Raw genomic sequence first — 20196 nt, forward strand, 5'->3', positions numbered from 1 at the left:
ATACCCCAGAGCGCACTTACGCAACCTAGATGGGACAGCCTACTACGCACCAGGGCTATATGATACAGCATACTGCTCCTAGGCTGCAAAGTTATATAGTATGTGGCTGTACTGAATGCTGTAGGCAACTGTAACACAATGGTAAGTATTTGTGTATCTAAACATATCTAAACATGGAAAACGTATAGAAAAATACAATATAGAAGATGAAAAATGGTACACCTGTATAGGGCACTTACCATGAATGGAGCTTGCAGGACAGGAAGTTGCTCTGGGTGAGTGAGTGGTGAGTGAATGTGAAGGCCTAGCCCTAGGACATTACTATACACTACTGTAGACTTTATAAACTCTGTATACCTAGCCTACACTAAATTTATAAAAATATTTTTCTTTCTTCAATAATAATTTAATCTTAGATGACTGTAACTTTATAAAATTTTTAATTTTTTTAACTTTTTGACTCTTTTGTAATAACACAAGTTAAAACACAAACACATTATACAGCCATACAAAAATATTTTCTTTATTTATATCCTTATGTTAAAAGCATTTTTCTGTTTTTAAAATTTTTTATTTATTTTTTTTTACTTTTTAAATTTTTTTGTTAAAAAACTAAGGCACAAACCCACACATTAGCCTAGGCCTATTCAGGGTCAGGATCATCAATATCACTGTCTTCCACCGCCACATCTTGTGGAAGGCCTTTAAAGCAAAACCGTGCATGGAGCGCTCATTGCCTATGATAATAATGCTTTCTGCAATCCCTCCTGAAGGACCTGCCTGAGGATCTTCAGGAGGAGTAGGTCTGTCTACACCAGCATCATCACAAACTTATGAGTAATGCGCTGTGCTACATTATAATGGCTGCGAAATCACTAGGCAATAGTAATTTTTCAGCTCCTTCATAATCTTAGAGGACTATCTTCATATACTCAGTCCATCATGGACCAAAGTGTCATCATGCCACACATGACTGTAGTTTTACCTTTACCAGAATGTTGTGTAAATGGATTAAATAATGTCCAGCCTTTTAAATCTGGCTCAAGTTAGCATATTTAGGTTTACCCCTCTGGTTAGGTGTATCAGGAGCTTATTTCTTTTAATCACTCAGTAGTATTTCATTTTATAGATATACCACAGTTTATCTGTTCCCCAGTTGAGGAAAATTTGGGTTATTTCAAAATTTCAGCAATTTTGAATAAAGCCACTGCAAACATTTGTGTATAAGATTTTGTGTAAACATAAGTTCTTATTCTTATTTCACTTGGGTAAGTAATGAGGTATAGGACTGATCGGTCATATTGTAAGTGTATGTTTAACCTTATAAGACACTGCCAGACTTTTTCTAAAGTGGCTGTACCATTTTGCTGTCTCACTATTATTGTATGGGGATTCTATTTCTCCACATCTTTGCCAGCAGTTGGTATTGCCAGTGTTTTCTTTTTATTATTTTAGCCATTCTAAAGGGTAGTATCTCATTGTGGTTTTAATTTACATTTCCCTAATCATGGATGTTAGCACCTTTACTTGTGCTTGTTTTATGCATAGGCATTTTTGAGAAACACACACACACTTAATCACGGTTATGTACAATATCACTGTGGGAAGGATTTGCAGTAGCTGGGGATAGAAGACTTTTATATTTCCCCTTCTGTTCTTCTTTATGTACTATTTAAATTTTGTAAAAAGCATGCTAATTTTGAATTTTTATTAAAAAAAGTTAGTTTTAAAAATTTCTCTGCTATAGATAAAACCATCTCTGTGCTTTACTAATCCTGTAATAGCACTTCCTATGCAAAATGTAAGGATAGTAGATTACTCAGATAACTACAGAATAATCAGGATACAAAGGGGATTGCCTCTAGATCTATAAAAAGTTCTCTCCCCTTCATCTCTTTTAAATTCTCTCAGTTTAGACCTCACCATAAGGTCAGAATTGATGTTACTTATTTCATATATTTCAACAATCTGTAACCCATCACTTTGATGAATTTAACAAGAAAAATAACCAGAAATCAATGTCATCTGCTCAAAACATATCTGTCAAATGAAGAAACAAAGCTTAGAAGGGGAGCAATATGAAATGTTCATTTCAAAATTGAACCCTAACCACAATTAGATACCACGCCACACCTATTAGAATACCTAAAATTGGACAGACTGAACATACCAAGTGTTGAACAATGGAAACTCATAAGTCTGGTGGGAATATAAAATGGTAGAACCAATTTTGAAAGATTTTTGGCAGTTTCTTAAAAAGCTTCAAAATATATTACCATATGACCCAGTTATTCCACTCCTGGGGATTTACTTGAGAGAAAGAAGAGCAGATATCCTTACGAAGACTTGTACACAAATGGTGATAGCAGCTTTATTTGTAGTAGCCCCAGACTAGAAACAATTGTCCGTCAACATGTGAATAAATAAACAAAATGAAATATCCCCATAAAATGGAATACTACTCAGCAATTTTTTTAAATGAACATGGATGAATCGAAAAACAATTACATTGAGTGAGAGAAGCCAGACCAAAAAAAAAGGATGCAAACTGTATGGTTCTACTTATATAAAATTTCAGAAAGTGGAAACTAATCCATAATGACAGAAAACAAATCAATGGGTGCCTGGGGATGGGGGCACAGAGGGCAAGAGAGCAGGATTACAAAAAAGCACAAGGAAACTTTTGGGGATGGTGGATATATTCATTATCATGATGTTGGTGATAGTTTTACAGGTGCATACAGATGCCAATACTTGTCAGGTTACCTAATTTAAATATGTATTAATACAATTTATTTTATGACAATTATACTTCAATAAAACCTGCTAGAAAAGTTGAACCCTAATAATATCTGAAAAGTGCTGGACTTCCTTATATAAATATGTAAACAAGAATCCATGTTGATGTGTTTAGATTGTAGGCTTGTGGTTTTTGAAACCTGGAGGCATGAGATGATGGTGATGAGGAGGATGACATAGTGTTGGAGAAGCTTGAGTGGCAGAACTCTCTTTCCTACAACCTATTGGACAGCCAAATGCTATAGTGTCCAAAACAGTAGCCACTAGCCACATGTGTCTACTAAGCACTTGAAATGTGGCTAGTGAGGAGTTAAATTGTTAAATTTATTTTATTTTAATAAATTTAAATTTTAATTATCATAGCTACATGTCTATTGGCTCCCATCTTCGACAGAGCAACTCTAGAACATTTGTTGCTAGAAATCTGTCATTCTTTCCTTGTCCAATTGCCATTTTATTTTCCCATCCTCATGAAGAAGTGAAGGAGGCTTCTTCTCTGAGGCATAAAGGGGGTAGAGGGGGGCAGAAGCACACTGGCTCTTTTCAAATCAACTTGGATACGAGCTCTTCCCTCATCGCAGAAAGTTCTTTTGGACAGTGCTGCTCTCTAGAGGGTTGCCGAAGGTGTTTGAACATGATAGATTTGAACTGACATGCAAAATGAAATTTGCTGTCTGCTTCCTTCCAAAGCCAGGAACAGGAAGAGTGATGGAACTGTACTGGATGCCTGTCTTAAAATATACTGAGCAAATGCTACAATGAGTCAGCCATGATCCAGCTGGCTCCAGAACACAGACTGTTCATCATTGCTCCAGATACCAGGGAAAGACCAGATCTGGGACTTAGGACCAGAGCTGGATTTTCTGTGAGGAGTTGAAAAACTATCTACAGAATGCACTCTTACATAATGGATAAGCTTCCCCCACTGATAAATGCCAATTTTCCAGTGGACCATGGAAAATTATCTATTTTTGGCCACTCTGTGGGAGGCCATGGAGCTCTTAGTTGTGTTTTGAAGACTGCTGGAAAATCCAAATCTATGTCAACATTTGCAACCAGTTTTCTGTCTGTGAGTGAGTGGGGGCATAAATCTCTCAATGGATATTTGAAATCAGATCAAAATAAATAAAAGGCTTATGATACTGCTCTCTCAGGAAGTTGTATTCAGGTTCTGGTTAGACATGATCAAGCAAATGATGATGAAACAAATTTCAGCAAGACAGCTACTTCCTGACACTAATTGTTTTCAGATTACAAGAGGCTTATAGTTACTTTTCATTGCAATCTTTACAAAGGACCCCATCAGACTTCATGCAAAATACCTGAACATGGAAAACATCAGACATGGAATCTCTTCTGAATTTTAAAAGTTAGAATAAAGAAAAATGCAGTTACTGGTTTTAAAATATGGGTTTTATGACACTAAAAGAGCTTCATTCATAGTAGAATCATCTTTTAAATAAATGTACATAATAAAAAAAGTTCAAGTGTATATTTATGGTTTTAGAAGGTTTATCAGCCATCAAACATGTTTGAATGGTCCCACACATTTGACTTTTCTGTAGTAGCTTGTTCAAAAATGTGGAGCAGACTGGCCTTACTTTACAGATCTCTTTGACACTTCTTATGAGGTTGTAGGAAATCATTCAGGATTTATCTAAAGGCAAGTTTTGTTGCATAAAAAATGAATTTTCACTGCTACATATGCAAAAAGTAAGAAACTAATCACTTCTTTTTTAAGAATCAAGTTAGACTTAAACCTCCAGGATTCTTCATCGGGTCAGAAACTGGAAATACCGAGTTTATTCCCTTCTATACTATAGAATTCTCCTCCATGTTTACCACCTCCTCCTGCAGGCATTTTGCAGAGGTTCCCCTGATTTTGTGTCATCCACTTTTATTTCATCACTACTAGGAGAAATCCACTAAATTATGGTTAGGCAGCTATTAAAGTTTCAAAAATGTGGCATTTCACCCATTAATGTTTTCATTATTCTTAAAACAAGAAATCAAAAAGTTAGCCTCTCTAGGCTCTTTCCATTTTGATTCAGGGTTCCTCTCAGTGAGACTCTCCATGTGGTCATGACTAGTGGACTTGAAAATTTTTGTTCCAGACAAGCCCTGGTTCCACCTTGTAGTGACACCTGCAGCCTGGCTGGCCACGCTCATCACCTGGTCCCCGTGGGCTGTCCTGGCTGTCTGTCCTCTCTGGCCCACACAGTGCACCGTGCTGTTCCTGCTGGCTCCTCCAGGACTCCTCACTCACACGCTGCCAGGTGCATCCATGGGCATCCTCGCCTCTCTGGTCTCAGTCACTGCTCCTCCAGCTTCTCCAGGCTCCAGCTCCATGGACCCCTGGAAAGGAGATGCTGGGAGAGAGTCGGCACTAAGCAGGGCCCCAGCTCTGTCATCAAAGCCTGTGCCCTTCTTCACACCCACCACCGTTCCACTATTAGCAGACTCGTCAGGACCCGCAGAACTTCCGAACCAGTATAAAGTGAACACGAAATGCTCCCTCTATAGTATATAAAACCCAGCTGCCGATGGTCTAGCCCCGCAAGAACTCTCATTCAAAAGAACAGGAGCAGCAGAAGCTAATAGTAACCAAAAAAGTCAAGTCCGTTTTTAAATTTAGGTAGAGTTGACAAATAAAAGTTGTATACAGATGCTCCTTGACTTACGATGGGGCTATGTCCCAACAAACTCGTTAAGTCAAAAATAACATGAATCGAAAATGCGTTTAATACCGGGATAAACCCACCCTAAAGTCGAACTGTGGCAAGTCAGGGCCGTCTATATATTTGCAGCATACAACGTGATGTTTTTGTATATGTGTGCATTGTGAAATGGTTACATCAAGCTAATTAATATATCCATCACCTCACATACTTACTATTTTTGGTTGTGAGGACATTGAAGATCTACCATCTTAGCAGTTTTCAAGTATATAATGCATTATTGTTAACTGTAGTCACCATGCTGTACAATAGTTCTCCAGAGCTTACTCTCCTGTCTGAAACTTTATACCCTTTGACCAACATGTCTCCATCCCACCCTACCCACCCTCCCACCAGCCCCTGGCAACCACCTTTTAAATTAGGATTAGCCTAAAGCTACTTCTTTTCATATTTTAAGTTTGGCCTAAAGGGTTCTCCCTACCTAGTGAACTGTGACTCAACTGGACGTGCAAACAGACTGTAACCTACTCTTGTGCCAATCACTGAGCTCCAGCCAGTTGCAGGTGGCCAACCCTTCAATCTTGGTTCTTAGGCCGAGCTGTAACCAATTCTGCTGTTTCTGTACCTCATTTTCCTATTCTGTACATCACTTTCCTTTTTCTGTCCATAAATTCTCTTCGACCGCATGGCAACACCGAGTCTCCATGAAGCTATTCTGATGTGGGGGCTGCCCAATTCCCCAGTCATTCTTTGCTCAATTAAACTTGGTTAAATTTCATCTGTGTAAGGTTTTTCTTTTGACACACCTTTCTACTCACTGCTTCTGTGAGGTCAATTGTTTTAGATTTTAAGAGCCGAGTCTCTGCTGTGGCTTCAGGCATCCTTCCGGGAGCACGGGCAAGGGCAGGCGGAGGCGTTGCCACCACGACCGTCCAGAAACCCACGGGGTGAAATCAACAGTGAGCTAGTGACTCTCTCTCCTTAATTCAGGAATTTCCCCTCTGTGATCAAGTTCTTGTGTTGGCAGCTGCGAAAGCCACTGACAGCTGGGGAGTTATTTTCTCCTTTAGTCACAAGATGATGGAGATAATCTTGGACGGGAAGTGTGGGGGAGAAGAGGAGACAAGTGCTGGCTGCTCCCACCAGAATTGGGTAAGGTGGCTCCTAGAGCTTCCCCTGTGGAGCTCAAACACCTAGATACCCTCCCGATTCTATCCCTTACGTTGAACAAGCAACAACTCCATCAGATCAACAAAACTCTTGAGGTGTCACAAAGAAGGATCGGGTTTTTAAATCAGCCATGTTTTTATTTTTAAGAATCATTACAAAATACTTAATCCGCATTGTGTTGTTTCCAAAAACTGAGGAATCCATAAAACTCAATAGAGTACTATTTTCCAAGTATGAATTCTGGCCAGGAAAATTATTTGAAGTTAATCCTTCCTGTTTTGTCGAAGGCTATAGAACTAAAACAGGCAGAAACTTGGATATCTAGAGTCATTCTTTGTAAAAAGTTGGTAGGTGCCCTGACTAGGAATATAGCTGCCTGGAGGGAGAGTTATTGTTTTGAAATTTTCCACTTGCTGTCTTAGAGCATCCATGAATTTACAGGTTAACCTACTCTTTATTTTAAATACATTAAACATGCTCTCTTTTTAATGCATGCTAAGTATATAATACATACAGTATATATACTATTAAATTCATAATAGACCACTGACTTCTACTTGTTGTTTAAAATTGGTTTTGGACAATTAAAGTTTCTTCTAGACAGTGCATATTTTCCAGATGGTCCTCTAACTGAGCGCTATGTGTCCAATATTCAGTTCAACCAATATCTATCGAGAGCCTCCAGCGTGCCAGGTGGGTGATGTCTTGGCATATGTTTCACTTAAAAAGAGGTTGTTAATTCTGGCTAAGTTCTAGGCAGGTTTGTCCACACCTCTCAGGTTTTTTTGTCTACACCATGGTTGGTTAGCAGCCCCATCTATAGTAATATAGTATAAGCACACACTTCTGCCATGATTAAATGAGAGAAGCAGGAGGAGTCCACTTAATAACCATAATATTATTTTTAAAACTGAAATCTAATTCTCAATTTCACATAATTCTTGATTAGGGCTTCACTTTTAACTTACAACCACAGAATATGTCACATAGAAGAAATATGAAGAAAATCAAAAGAATACATAAATACTCTAACGTGGTAGGATGATGTGATTATTTTTATGTGTTCTATATTTTCATTACTTTTAAGATACTATATTAAAATGGAAAATAAATAAGCTTGCCTTCTTACTAACAAACGCTTGTTTAACTGCGGGCCTCGGGCAATTTCACCCTCTAAAGCCTTCTTCGTGCCAGGGTTAAATATCATTAGTTTAGTAGCTTTTTCTGTGCTTACTCTGGGTTTAAATTGGCCTACAGGTCTCTTAACTTCTCTTGGATAATTTCTCTTCCTTAGACAGTCTCTAAACTTTTGAGTGTGGCTTTTCTGTTATTAATTCTGTTTTCAAAACCATTACCTTATTTCTTCTCAATAATTGGAATTTTTAAAAAATGTGTTAAATGCTTTTGGCAATAGCTTTATTTCCTGTGTTGTTTGGGATAAATTTGTCTGTTTCTCTCTAAGTCCTGACTTTAATCTGGATTTGTTTCATTAAGCAAACCAATGAAACTGTTTACTGACCAGTGATTGCATGTCATGAGCTGTCCTTGTTCAGGGCCATTGTGTACAGTCGTGCAGGTGTCCCGCACACAAGGGCATCTGGCTAGCGGGTGAATGGAGGCTATTTGTTAACATGTGACAAGAGGAAGAGACACCATATGGGCTAGTAGCAGCCCTGTCCTTAGCATTGAGTAATAATGGAAAATACATTTGAGATACGTATAGTCCTGCTTTTAGGCACTTACATAAAGAGAGGAGAGACTTGAAAAACAAAAAATTTAAGAGAGTAATTTTTTTCTAATTTAACAAATAAATTATAAATTTCAAAGGTATTTAAAGAAGGAAGAGATGAAGGTGGACTGGAGTATTTAGGTACAGCTCCAGCAAGTCGGGGAATTTCAAAAAGATCTTTAGATTTGTTAAGACCACTGTTCTTATCTATTTTTAGTTATATAAAATTTTTATGCAGGAACAATCTTATCCACAAAGTGGGTTATTAGAGACATACATTGGGGTTTGAGTGGTGTTAGCTACCTGCTTCCTCTTCTCAAATGCCTTCTGAACCTTATCCCACCCCCTGGAGTTTGTGGCTGGAATTAGTGAGTTATCTCTGTGAGTTAAGGTATGGCCACCACAAGATGTCCTTTAAAAAAGGAAGACATTCTCAAAAGGTTAAACATACCAAATGCGATCAGCTCAGATGATTCTGATGCATGAAGCTGTTCATGCCTCAGCACAAATGGACTAAGACAGGACCTCAAGAGCAGATTCTGAAAAGGGACCACAGAAGCCTGGATTCCACCTGATATAGTAGTCCTCCCTTACCCGTGGTTTGCTTTTTTTCAGTCTCATCTGCAGTCTGAAAATATGAAATGGAAGATTCCAGAAATAAACAAGTCGTAAGTTTTAAATTACACTTCGTTTTTGCAATGAAATCTCCCACTGTCCTGCTCCATCCCACCTGGTACATGAATCATTGCTTTGCCCAGTGACTCCATGCTGTATGCAGTACCTGCTGTTAGTATGGACGTATCTATTGCTGACATCCAACCATATCACAATGGCTTGATGCTCCAGTATCACCCAAAACAGATGATCTTTCTGACATAATCGTCAGAAGGTCAAGAGTAGCCTAATATTACATCACTTCCTCATTCACCTCACTTCATCTCATTGCCTAGGCATCTTATCATCTCATATAATCATATGGGTGAGTTACAGTACAACAAGGTATTTTGAGTGAGGGAGACCACATTCACATAACTTTTACTAGAGTATATTTTTATAATTGTTGTTTTATTATTAGTTATTGTTGTTCATCTTTTACTGTGCCTAATTTACAAATTAAACTTGTCATAGGTGCTTATGTATAGGAAAAAACATAGTACTTACAGGGTTTGATACTCATCTAAGGTCACTGGGGGTCTTAGAACATATCCTTCATGAATAAAGGGGAACTGCTGTACTTGTATACGCTTTATGGAACATGAATTTTGACATCCTGGATCACCTACTCTGTTGAGATTCTAGCAAAGCCCCTTCATATAAAATAGTTCATTAAAAAGTTTTACCCTATATAAACCAAGGCAAAAGAACAGTAGAATCATTCCAGCAACGGGTTTCTCCTCTTCTCCAGACGTCTACTGTGTTATCCGCTCTTGAGTACAGCCCTGGCAGGTCATCATTGGAGTGTGATCCATAAGGACAAACTCGATGGAGGGGAGGGGGCTCAGGATGGAAGAATAAGGGCCCGAGGTGGAATAAGACAAGAACATTCTTAGCGCTGGCAAGGAAGGGGACATCAAGTCAAAAGAATTATACTGCATAAAGGAGAAGACAAGAGAAATTTGGAGGTAGAGGGGAGAAAAGTTAAGAGTAGAAGTTAACACTGCATCAGCCTCCTTGTAGCAGATAATAAGATCATCTGCTAAGGTGAAAGGTAGGTTTGGGTTGGAATCTCAAGGAGGACTGCAAAGATTTGCAAACCCCAGCATCTGTCCTCTTCTTTCCAACTCCACTACCTTCAGAACTAATCCTGTAAAAGAAAATTTTATCAACAAATATGTACTCAATGATCTTAATGTGTCAGCCCTGAGAAAATAGCTGTGAACCAGACATAATTCCCACCTTCCTGGAATTCACAGGTCTAGTTGGAGAATACAGACAATAAGTATGAAGAGTTATGAGGAAGAAAAGTTCACTGGGAGTTAGCCTTTTGGGGGAGACATCACGTAGGAGACGGATGACGTCTATCTATGCTATGCTAGGTGGGACTAGTTAAGGTGAGCATTCAGGCTTCAAGTTATGACTCATACTTTCCCCTCCAGACTAGCTAATTATTTCTCAGCAGATTCCCCTGCCTCCTAGCTCTCCCAATCCTATACAATACCACCAAATTAACCATGGTTATCATGATTCTTCTCCCAAACTGTCAGTAGTTCCCCAATGCCTACCACCTAGGGTTCAAACATCTTAGGCTGATCGAAGGCCTCCCACCAGCTGAGCCTGACCTTCCTTGCATACCTGGCTCCACAGCTCTGTTCCAGCTCAACTCACAGACTGTCCTCATACATGTCTCATCCTTTATCACCTTTCCACTTTTGTCCCTGCTGTTTTCTTCATCTCCAGTGTCCTTCCTCCACTATTCACTCTTCATGTCTCATTTCTGCATGAAGACTCAACTCAGGAAGCATTCTCTATCCCCAGCACTAGAAGCAACCTCTCTCTTTTGCATAGATATGGACATTTGTTCATATTTCTCTTAGGATATTTTTTATAGTATTCTTTGCACTGTGTTTATTTTTATATTCTCCATATCTTCATATTATGTTATAATATCAATAAAAAGACAAGATTTGTGCCTTATTCACCCTTATACTCCATAATACTTTATACTCCAATATTAAATCTATTTAGCTAAAGGAAATTCTTTATTAATGTTTGTTGAAGTTAATGCCAAAAAAAAGTCATATTAGAATGGATGCTTGGAGGTTTACTGTGATCCTGCACAAATTGATTCTTATGGATAAATTTTTTTCTGCATTCCTGAAATATAAATGTTCTAAATACATATATATTTCATCCACTCATCCATTTCATTCATTCACTTATTCATTCATTATTCAGTATAAACATACTGAATACCTACCATATGTGAGGCATGTGCAGGACAGGGATGATGCTGGCTCTGGCTTTATGCAGTGTACGCATTCACTGATCAATGTTTATGTCATTTTTGTTTCTCTTTTTTTTCCAAAGGGAAGCATCGAGGTATGGCACATCACCACTGTCCACCAAGAGCAATGTATAATTGGAATGACCTTCATTTAAGTTGTGACCTATGGGGCCAGAATAAGCTGTGTAATACACAGAACTAAATTAGATGCAATTTTAACATCGACAGAGAATATGGGCTTTTTAGAGATTCATCTTTATGTTTGTTGTTTGGAGATTTTGCTCTAAGAAGGTATCAATTACATTTCTCCCCTTTTTCTCTTTTGTCTGCAATTATTTTCCTGGCATTCATTCAATAGAGAGCTTCAAGTCATTTTTTCAGATTGAAATAAACTTTGATGAAAATTGAAAATCAATGCTTTCCTTCTAATAATGTTAGCAAAATGAGAAAAAGCCTCTAATTTTGTAATTAAAATCAATATGTAAAGGGGAAATGGCCATAAATATACTGCATATTTTACGAATTAGATTTGGTTTGGTTACATTTATTTTTTAAAAATCAGGCCATTTTTTTAAAGTTGCTGTATACACAATACCTTTTTAAAAATGTTGTTACTGAATATGAGTGCATCCTGTCTTGATGCCTAGCTAAAGCGTTAGATGTCCAGCCCCCTCTCCTGCCAGAGCCTTGATCTTCAAACTGGGGCCTGTGGGGGGGCACACAAGCCTGTCTCTTGCTTCCTAAGGACCCATTACTCATTTCTACGCACAGGTCTTTGGGGACCCAATCTATCTGTGCCTCCAGCTCTCTCCAGACGCCTTGGCAAATGCTGCTCAATGCAGCGAATTCATTTCTTTCATAGCCTGGCGCTCGGCAGGCGGGCTCGCCTTCCCTCGCCTCTGCCTTCCCCAGCTCCCAGTCTTTTCTCCCACGGCCCATCTGCCCCTCCTTGCCTCCGCCCCCCGTCCTCTCTGCTCCCCTTTATTTCCACTCCCCACCCGCGTGGCGTTGCTCTCCCTCTCCCCCGCGGCTCGTCTGTATTTGGAGCTCCCGGAAGCTGCCGGCGACTCTCCCCGGGAGCAGCGTGACCGACACCGACTCCTATCCGGGGGGAGGAGGGAGGGGAGGAGAAGGGGAGGACGCGCGGGAGGAGGGTGCGAGGGGCCGGCCGCGGATTTGCATTGCCGAGGACAAGACCCCAAGGCGGCGAAGCAGGTAATGCCGCCGCGGCCCGCGCGCGGCGCGGCCGGGAGGGGCCGGGGGTGCAGGTGCGGGGGGCACCTCGCGGCGGGCGCCGGCAAGTTGCGCCCAGTGGGTGGGGTGGGCAGGCGGCGGCGGCGGCGCGCGGGGAATAAAGGCTGCGCGGGAGCCGGGGCCCGGACGCCGGAGGCGCGGGGGCCCGGCGAGGCTGGGACGCGGGGACCCGAGCGCGGGGACGCGGGCACCCCCCATCTGGGTCAGCGGCGCGGCAGCGCGCCCTGCCCCCGCCGCCTCCCCGGCCGCTCGCCAGACAGGCGGCCGCGGCCCCCCCCACCCGAGCGCCGCCGCGCGCCCGGCCGGTCTAACTTAGGGGGTCTCGCCCTCTCGGCGGCCGGTCTCACGTGGGGGGGGTCGTGGGGGGGAGGCTGTCGCTGCGCTGGCTGTGACCGGAGCCACTTCGATCAGAAAGTGCTGGAAAGAAACAGACCTGGCTTCTCCTCTACAGAATCTGACTTGAGGCGATGAGTCACTTCTAAAAAATGCAAAGGCAACTGAGGCATTGAGGGATGGCTCCGAAAAAGGGCACCCCTCGGCTGGCTCTCTGACTGCTTTGGGCAGAGGGCTGTTCGTGGAAGCAGCCGCCTTATCATCACTTTTAGGGCCAGTGATCGGACATGCAGATGGCCTTTATTTTCATCAGACCGGTGTTTGCTACCACAAATACGCTGCAAGTTTTAGCAATATCTGAAATGGTGCATTCTTTAAAATGAGTAAATATGGATAACTGCACTTAGGGTATTGAACTGGGATTAGATCCAAACAGAGTGAAGATGAACACTTGGCAAAAAGATCTAGGACCTTTGGTTTTATAGCCATGGGATTGCAGAAGCCTGCAGGACTTGCACACCATGGTTTTCCAGAATCGTTTGCAGAGTACTATTTATTTACTGCTTAGATATATTTCTTTTAATTTAAGGAACGCGCCTTAGAATTCTTGGTAAAATATCTAAGCCCACTTCATGTAAAATTACAATGGTAGGGTGAACGTTGGGGAATTGGTCTTACAGTTACTAGAGTCTGATTAGACTGTAAGCCTCTTGCGAGCAAGAATGGGGGTGTTTGGTAGCCCCTGCAGCGCCAAACAGTATTTGACTCACAGCTTGTAAAGAAGAGATAATAAAAGTTTGTGAAAATAGTTAATTCAATACTTTGTGGCTGAAGCATGACTTCTTGAAGATACTGCATATTTTGCCAGGAAAGACTACTCTCTAAATCCCCAAATCTAAAAATCCCTAACAAACTTAGAATCAAAGTGTCATAGAAATATTTATTAAGGATAAAGAGAAAAACAGTTGACTATGGGAAATCATGAAGGTGATTATCAAGGCAGTCTTGGGGCAAGTAGGAAGTAGGTTTTTTGCTGCTCACTGTTGAAGTGCAAAGTAATTTAATTTGCGGATACTACAGGGATTGGTAAACTTTTTGAGTCAAGAGCTAGATAGTAAACATGTAGGTTTTACAGGCCATATGGTCTCTTTCGCAACTATTTAATTCTGCTTATGGCTTGAAAGCAGCTAAAGACAATACATAAAGGAATGGTGTGGCTGTGTTTCACTTTATTTATGGATATTGAAATTTGAAGTTCATATAATTTTCACCAGTAACAAAACATCTCGTTTTTCCCCAGACATTTAAAAATGTAAACACCATTCTTAGCTTGAAGAAGGGGGGAACACAAAACTAGTAGAGAAGAGGGGGGTGGATTAGTCCCACTGGCAGTAGTTTGCTACTCCCACTGACCCTGTACTAGAGTTTGGAGAGGAGTCTTTTGGAAGGATTAGTGGGTCAGATTCTCTGAGTGCCCTGAGAGTTAAGTCAAATACCCTCAAGAATAGCAATGATTTATTTGGGGCACTATGGCGTTTTATTTTGTTTTGAATATTTCCTAACAGACATCTTTATGCATGAGGTTTTGTCTTTAATTCATTAATTATGTAATATTTTATACATCATAATAATATGCCAAGTCTATGTAAGTTATAACCTTTATCTTTGATTGAACACCTGTGAACCCATCACTAGGTTTAGAAAATAGGGCTGAAGAACTAGATGGTTGTGAAAAGATAACTCACAGAATGGGAGAAAATATTTAGAAATCATGTCTCTAATAAGGGCCTTGTATCCACAATATATAAAGAACTCTTACAGCTCAAAAATAAAAAGATAAATAATCCAATTTAAAAATGGACAAAGGATCTGAATAGACATTTCTCCAGAAGATATACACATGGCCAATAAACCCATGAAAATATGTTCAACATTATTATTCATCAAGGAAATGCAAATCAAAATCACAATGAGATACCACTTCATACTCACTGGCATGGCTATAACCAAACCACCAGATAATAACAAGTGTTGACAAGGATGTGGAGGAATTGGAACCTTCATACATTGCTGGGGGTAATAAAAAATGGTGCCTCCACTTTGGAAAATAGTTTGGTAGTTCTTCAAATTAAATGTAGTTACCATATGACCTGGCAATTCCATTATAAATATATATCCAAGAGAAATTAAAATATATGTCCACACAAAAACCTATATACAGATGTTTATAGCAGCACCATTTGAAAACAATCCAAATGTCCATCAACTGATGAGTGGATAAAATGTGGTATATCCATTCAATAGGATATTATTCTGCCATAAAAAGGAAGTACTGATTCATACGTACTACAACACGTGAACCTTGAAAACATTATATAATACTTAGGTGAAAGAAGCCAATCACAAAAGGCCACATATTGTATGATTCCATTCATATGAAGATGTTCAGAACAAGGAAATCTATAGAGACAGAAAGTAGATTGGTTATTGCTTAGGGCTGGGGGATTGGGGTGGCATTAGGTAGGGAAATGATAGATAAAGGGTACAGGGTTTCTTTTTGAGCTAAAAACATGACAGTGTTCTAAAATTGTGGTGATCGTTGCACATATTTTTGAACACACTAAAAGCATTGAATTGTACACTGTGAATGGGAGAATTGTATGGTATGTGAATTATATCTCAATAAAGCTGTTAGAGAAAATAAACAGAAGGCTGAGGGAGAAAAGAACTAGGTTGTTTCCTATCCTGTTGCATCTCTCTTTGTGCAATACCCTTATGCCATTCCCCGTGTTTCTTCCAACCCTGAACTTTATGTTAATCATTCCCTGGTTTTAATATAAAGCAGTTTTATGACATATATATATATATTCCAAACAATATTGTTTAGGTTTGCTTGCTTTTTGATTTATAAAAAAGGTATATATAATCTCACTTTTTTGAAACTCAACATTAAGTTTTTAAGAATGATCCAAATTGTTGCTATATAGCTATATAATGCTTTTTGGCAAATAGTCCATCATTTACTTAGCCATTCTCTTGTTGACAGGCATTTGGGTGGGTTCCCACATTTTGCTATTACAGAGTGCTGCTTTGAAGACTTTTTTCCGTGTATCTTGGCACACATGTGCAAGAGTTCTAAATGAATATGAATGTGCCATGTATTTTAATGGCAAAAGAAAATAGCTGATTCTCCTTTGGCTTACACATTGATGCTATATACCCAACTTATTCATTCCACCAAACCAAGATAGAGTGACTGTATCTGGGATTCTGACTTTTCATCCTACTTAAATTCTAATTGTAATATCTATTTTCCCATGTGTTATGAAGTGTGGAAAACACTAATCTAAAACTTCACAGCTGAATCTCACAGCATGCTCTCTTAACCCAATCACTCACAATCATCTTCATCCCCTTATATCACCTGGGTTAGGATGGGACAGAGGACAACTTGGACTATTAAATCAAAGGGACATTACTTTAATCAGGGCAGATGAGTTACTTAACGTCACTAAAATTTTCCTTGTATTGTGTATCCTGCTGGGTGGTCCAGAATTTATAATGTGATTCAGTTTGGTTATTCTGCTAACAATGAGCCAATCAGAAATCTGGCGGTTTAGCCTGGGGCACTTTCTAGTCTGCCCCTGATTCAGGCTGTGAGCTTTTGCAGTTCATTCAGGATATTTCTACTTGTGCTTAGGAAAGGGGGAAGAACCCTAAAGTCAGAACAAATCATTATAAAATTTTTTAAATTGTTTTTATTTTGGTAAGGTATACATAACATAAAATTTTAACCATTTTAATCATGTTTAAATGTACAATTCAGGGCCATTGAGCACATTCACATTGTTGTACAACCATCACTATTGTCCATCTCCAGAATTTTTTCCTCATCCTAAACTAAAGTCTGTACCTATTAAATTATAATTCACAATTCTCCTCTCTTGCAGCCCCTGGTAACCAACATTCTACTTTCTGTCTCTATGAAGTTACCTCATATAAGTGGAATCGTATAATATTTGTCCTTTTGTATGTGAACTTTTATATCCAGGGGAATTCCATCTTGTTTTGTGTTTCTCACTTGAGGAACACATGGCTTCTTTTACTGAGAATTTATGTAATAGGATTGTTTCCCTTTCAATACACAGCCCTATATAAAAAGGGACATAGGAAGGTGTCTAAAACCAAAAGACTTTTTGACTACTGTGAATGGGGTCTTCATCTGCCCTGTCTAGTTAATTAGACATCTAATTATCCCGGCTTCTTGTTGGCCACTTAGCTAAGTGGAGAAGATGCAGTAATTCTTAATTCTTAAAATTTTACACCTATGGGATGAATGGATAACTTAGGTAACCTTTGAGGTTCCTGTTAGCCCCCAGCTTCTCAGAATTTAGAGGGCTTTCTGCAGTATAGCAGTCAGATCTAAGATCTCTTGTAGGGAGGCATATGAAAGAGCAGGAAGTTTCTGGGAGACTGACTATAGAATTGAGGTGGTCTAAACAGCAGTTTTGATGAGGGTGGTCCCTGGGGAAGTTTGATGCTCAAGACACCAAAGACAGATCTGTAGTATTGTCTTGTGCCTATACTTGTGAACAGTTTAATGAGAAAATAACCTTTGTTATTTTGCATCATTCTATGTGGAAATCCAGAAAAATTCTGAGATCAATTGATTACTTATTCATTCCCCGTATGTTGAAGGACTGCTATATGCCCAGTATCTATCACTGGGAATTCAAAAATGAATATTAATGAAGGAAGATATAATGAACAGAAGATGATCTTTCACCATAAGCATAAGTCTCAGAGGATCTAGTCTGGTGATTGTCATTATTATTTCCAACTTTGTTTCTATGTAGTTTTATTTAGAGAAGAGTCACTGGATTTTTAAGAGAGAAATTGATTATTTTACTCTAAGGCAACAAGAAGTCAAATTGGACCACACTAAGAAAACTGGCCAATCAGATTTTTCAGAACCAGATAAACTAGGCTTCCAAGTGGTGGATGCATGGTTCAATCCGGTTATAGTCTGATATATAGTTGGAGTTGTTCATTTTCTGTAATCTTAGTTTGGAAGCTGCTAAGGTGTAAATGTTTACGTCCTCCCAAAATTCATATGTTGAAATTCTCATCCCCAACGTGATGAAATTAGGAGGTAGGGCCTTGGAGATGATCAGGACATGGGGTGGAGCCCTCATGAATGAGATTAGTGCCCTTATAAAAGAGGACCAAGAGAGACATTTTGCCCCTTCTACCAAGTGAAAACATGGCAAGAAGGTGCATCTGTGAGCCAGAAAGTGGGCCCTCACCAGACACGTAATCTGCCTTGATAATGCATATTCCAGTGTCCAGAACTGTGAGAAATAAATTTCTGCTGTTTATAAGCCACCCAGTCTATGGTATTTTGTTATAGCAGCCTGAACAGACTGAAACAGTAGCCTCTGTGTTACCCAGACTGTGTGCGTAATGGATCACTGTGGTTTAAGGGTGATCTTTCCATCTAATGAATACTGTGCTAATACTTCTACTCACCTCTCTCCAGTGGCTGGAAGACCAAAAATGTGGCCTGATGAGTTAGGTTGATGGAAATGTCCATCTAATTGGTTGCTTGGCATTAGGTAGACTAAAGGCGGATAGTTTTTCTCTCGGAAGTCATGCTAGACACTGGCTGGAGATTTTGGGGCATACAATGCAGATCTACAAGTATTTAGACAATTTTTTTTTAAGTTGAAATTTTGATTCCTCCTTCATTTCCATTTCTACTCCGTTTACTTAGTACTGTCATGGTACTCTCTGGGCGTTCAAAGTTCCTGCAATGGACAACCTTCCATCCCCACTTCTTCTGTCCTGTGTCAGAATGGCCTCTCTCTTCTTTAGGACTCCAATTTCCTCAGTGTCTCTTCTGAATGAAAGGTGGATGATTATCTAATTAAAGTTCTTCAGTAATTGAAAACTTTAAAAAGAGGCTCATTAATGCAATGAGTCTTTAGATAGTGTAGAGTTAGGGGTGGAACTCATTTTTATACTTCTTACTTTAGTTCAGTAGTCTTCAGACTGTGTACATTTTTACTATATCCAAAGACTTCCCAAAAGTACATGTGCACAGGTATTTTGAGAAAATAAATGTCCAAATCCTCATCTTCCACATGCACTGTTTCCTAAGACTGATGTTCTGGAGAGCGGGCCTGTAACAGAGACACAGGTTCTCTCTGCCATCTGCTTTTCTGTAATCACCTTTCTCTCACTTTCCATATGAAAAGCCTGTGTCTAATCCATTTTACTAAAAGGTCTATCTCTAACCCATTTTATTAAATTGCTTTCCCTGAGGATGTACAAATCTAGAGGATGGGGAGGGCAAAGAAGAGGGACATTTCAGAATATCAGTTTAGTTTTATGGGTGAGAAAGTGAATGATTCTAATGCCTGGACAACAGATACTTTTGCAAGTTATGTATTTTCTAAATCTTTATTTAAAAAAACAACCACAAAAAACTGAAGGCCAATCTAATCAAATTGTAAATTTATGTTAGAGGATAAGCTTTAAAAGAGGATGAAATCATGACTCTCATACAAATACATTTTTAAACTTATTTTTAAAATGAGAGAACCAGAAAGGTCTTGCAGTTAGTTCAGAAGAGACTATTTATAGGAATGCTGGAATGAATTTGCTTAATCAGTTTAAAACTGGCTTCTTCCATAGTGGGAGAAAGAAGTCAATGGAACCTGCACAGGATAAGTTTATTTGCATGCCTACAGATAGTAATTATTAATTTTTGATATTTCATCATAACTCAGAAGGAGTCCACAGAATTGAGTGACATTTCTATGACAAAATTCCACGCATTCTCATCTCCTCATTTATGTTTCCCAGCATTACACTGATAAAAAGAAAAAATAAGAATCAAATTGATGCTCAACTTTGATTCATTTTAATATTAAATATATTCATACATGCATAAAATAATTAAAATAAAAATGCTCAAAACAGCAGGATTTCTAATAAAAAATCGCTTTTTATTTACATTTAGTATTTATTGGTCAAAATTTCTAATGTTTGTGTTGATAAGTTGCATTAATAGTGACAATATTATAAGAGCTTTTTCTTAAAATATTTTGGTTATTGAATTATAATTTTAATTTAAATGGATAGTTTTGGTGCAAAAAAGTATAACAGGTTAATGAGTAAAAGATATTAAAGCATAAAATACATAAAATTAGGATAAACTTCTGTAGGGCAAGAAGAATGAAAATACAAGCTCGAGAAAATGGAATTATGCAAAATTTGTGACTGTT

At 39.1% G+C, this 20196-nt stretch overlaps 1 protein-coding gene across 1 annotated transcript in view; it reads left to right on the forward strand.

Moving 5' to 3' along the window:
* The first annotated feature begins 12170 nt into the window (after nt 1-12170).
* The window catches only part of CAP2 (cyclase associated actin cytoskeleton regulatory protein 2), a 124841-nt gene continuing 116815 nt past the window's right edge, over nt 12171-20196 (forward strand). Inside the window, exon 1 of the mRNA XM_045551844.1 lies at nt 12171-12535. The gene's annotated coding sequence lies outside the window, so the exon portion shown is untranslated. The remainder of the gene's footprint in view (nt 12536-20196) is intronic.

This window comes from Lemur catta, chromosome 5, assembly GCF_020740605.2.
Source record: "Lemur catta isolate mLemCat1 chromosome 5, mLemCat1.pri, whole genome shotgun sequence".
NCBI lineage: Eukaryota > Metazoa > Chordata > Mammalia > Primates > Lemuridae > Lemur > Lemur catta.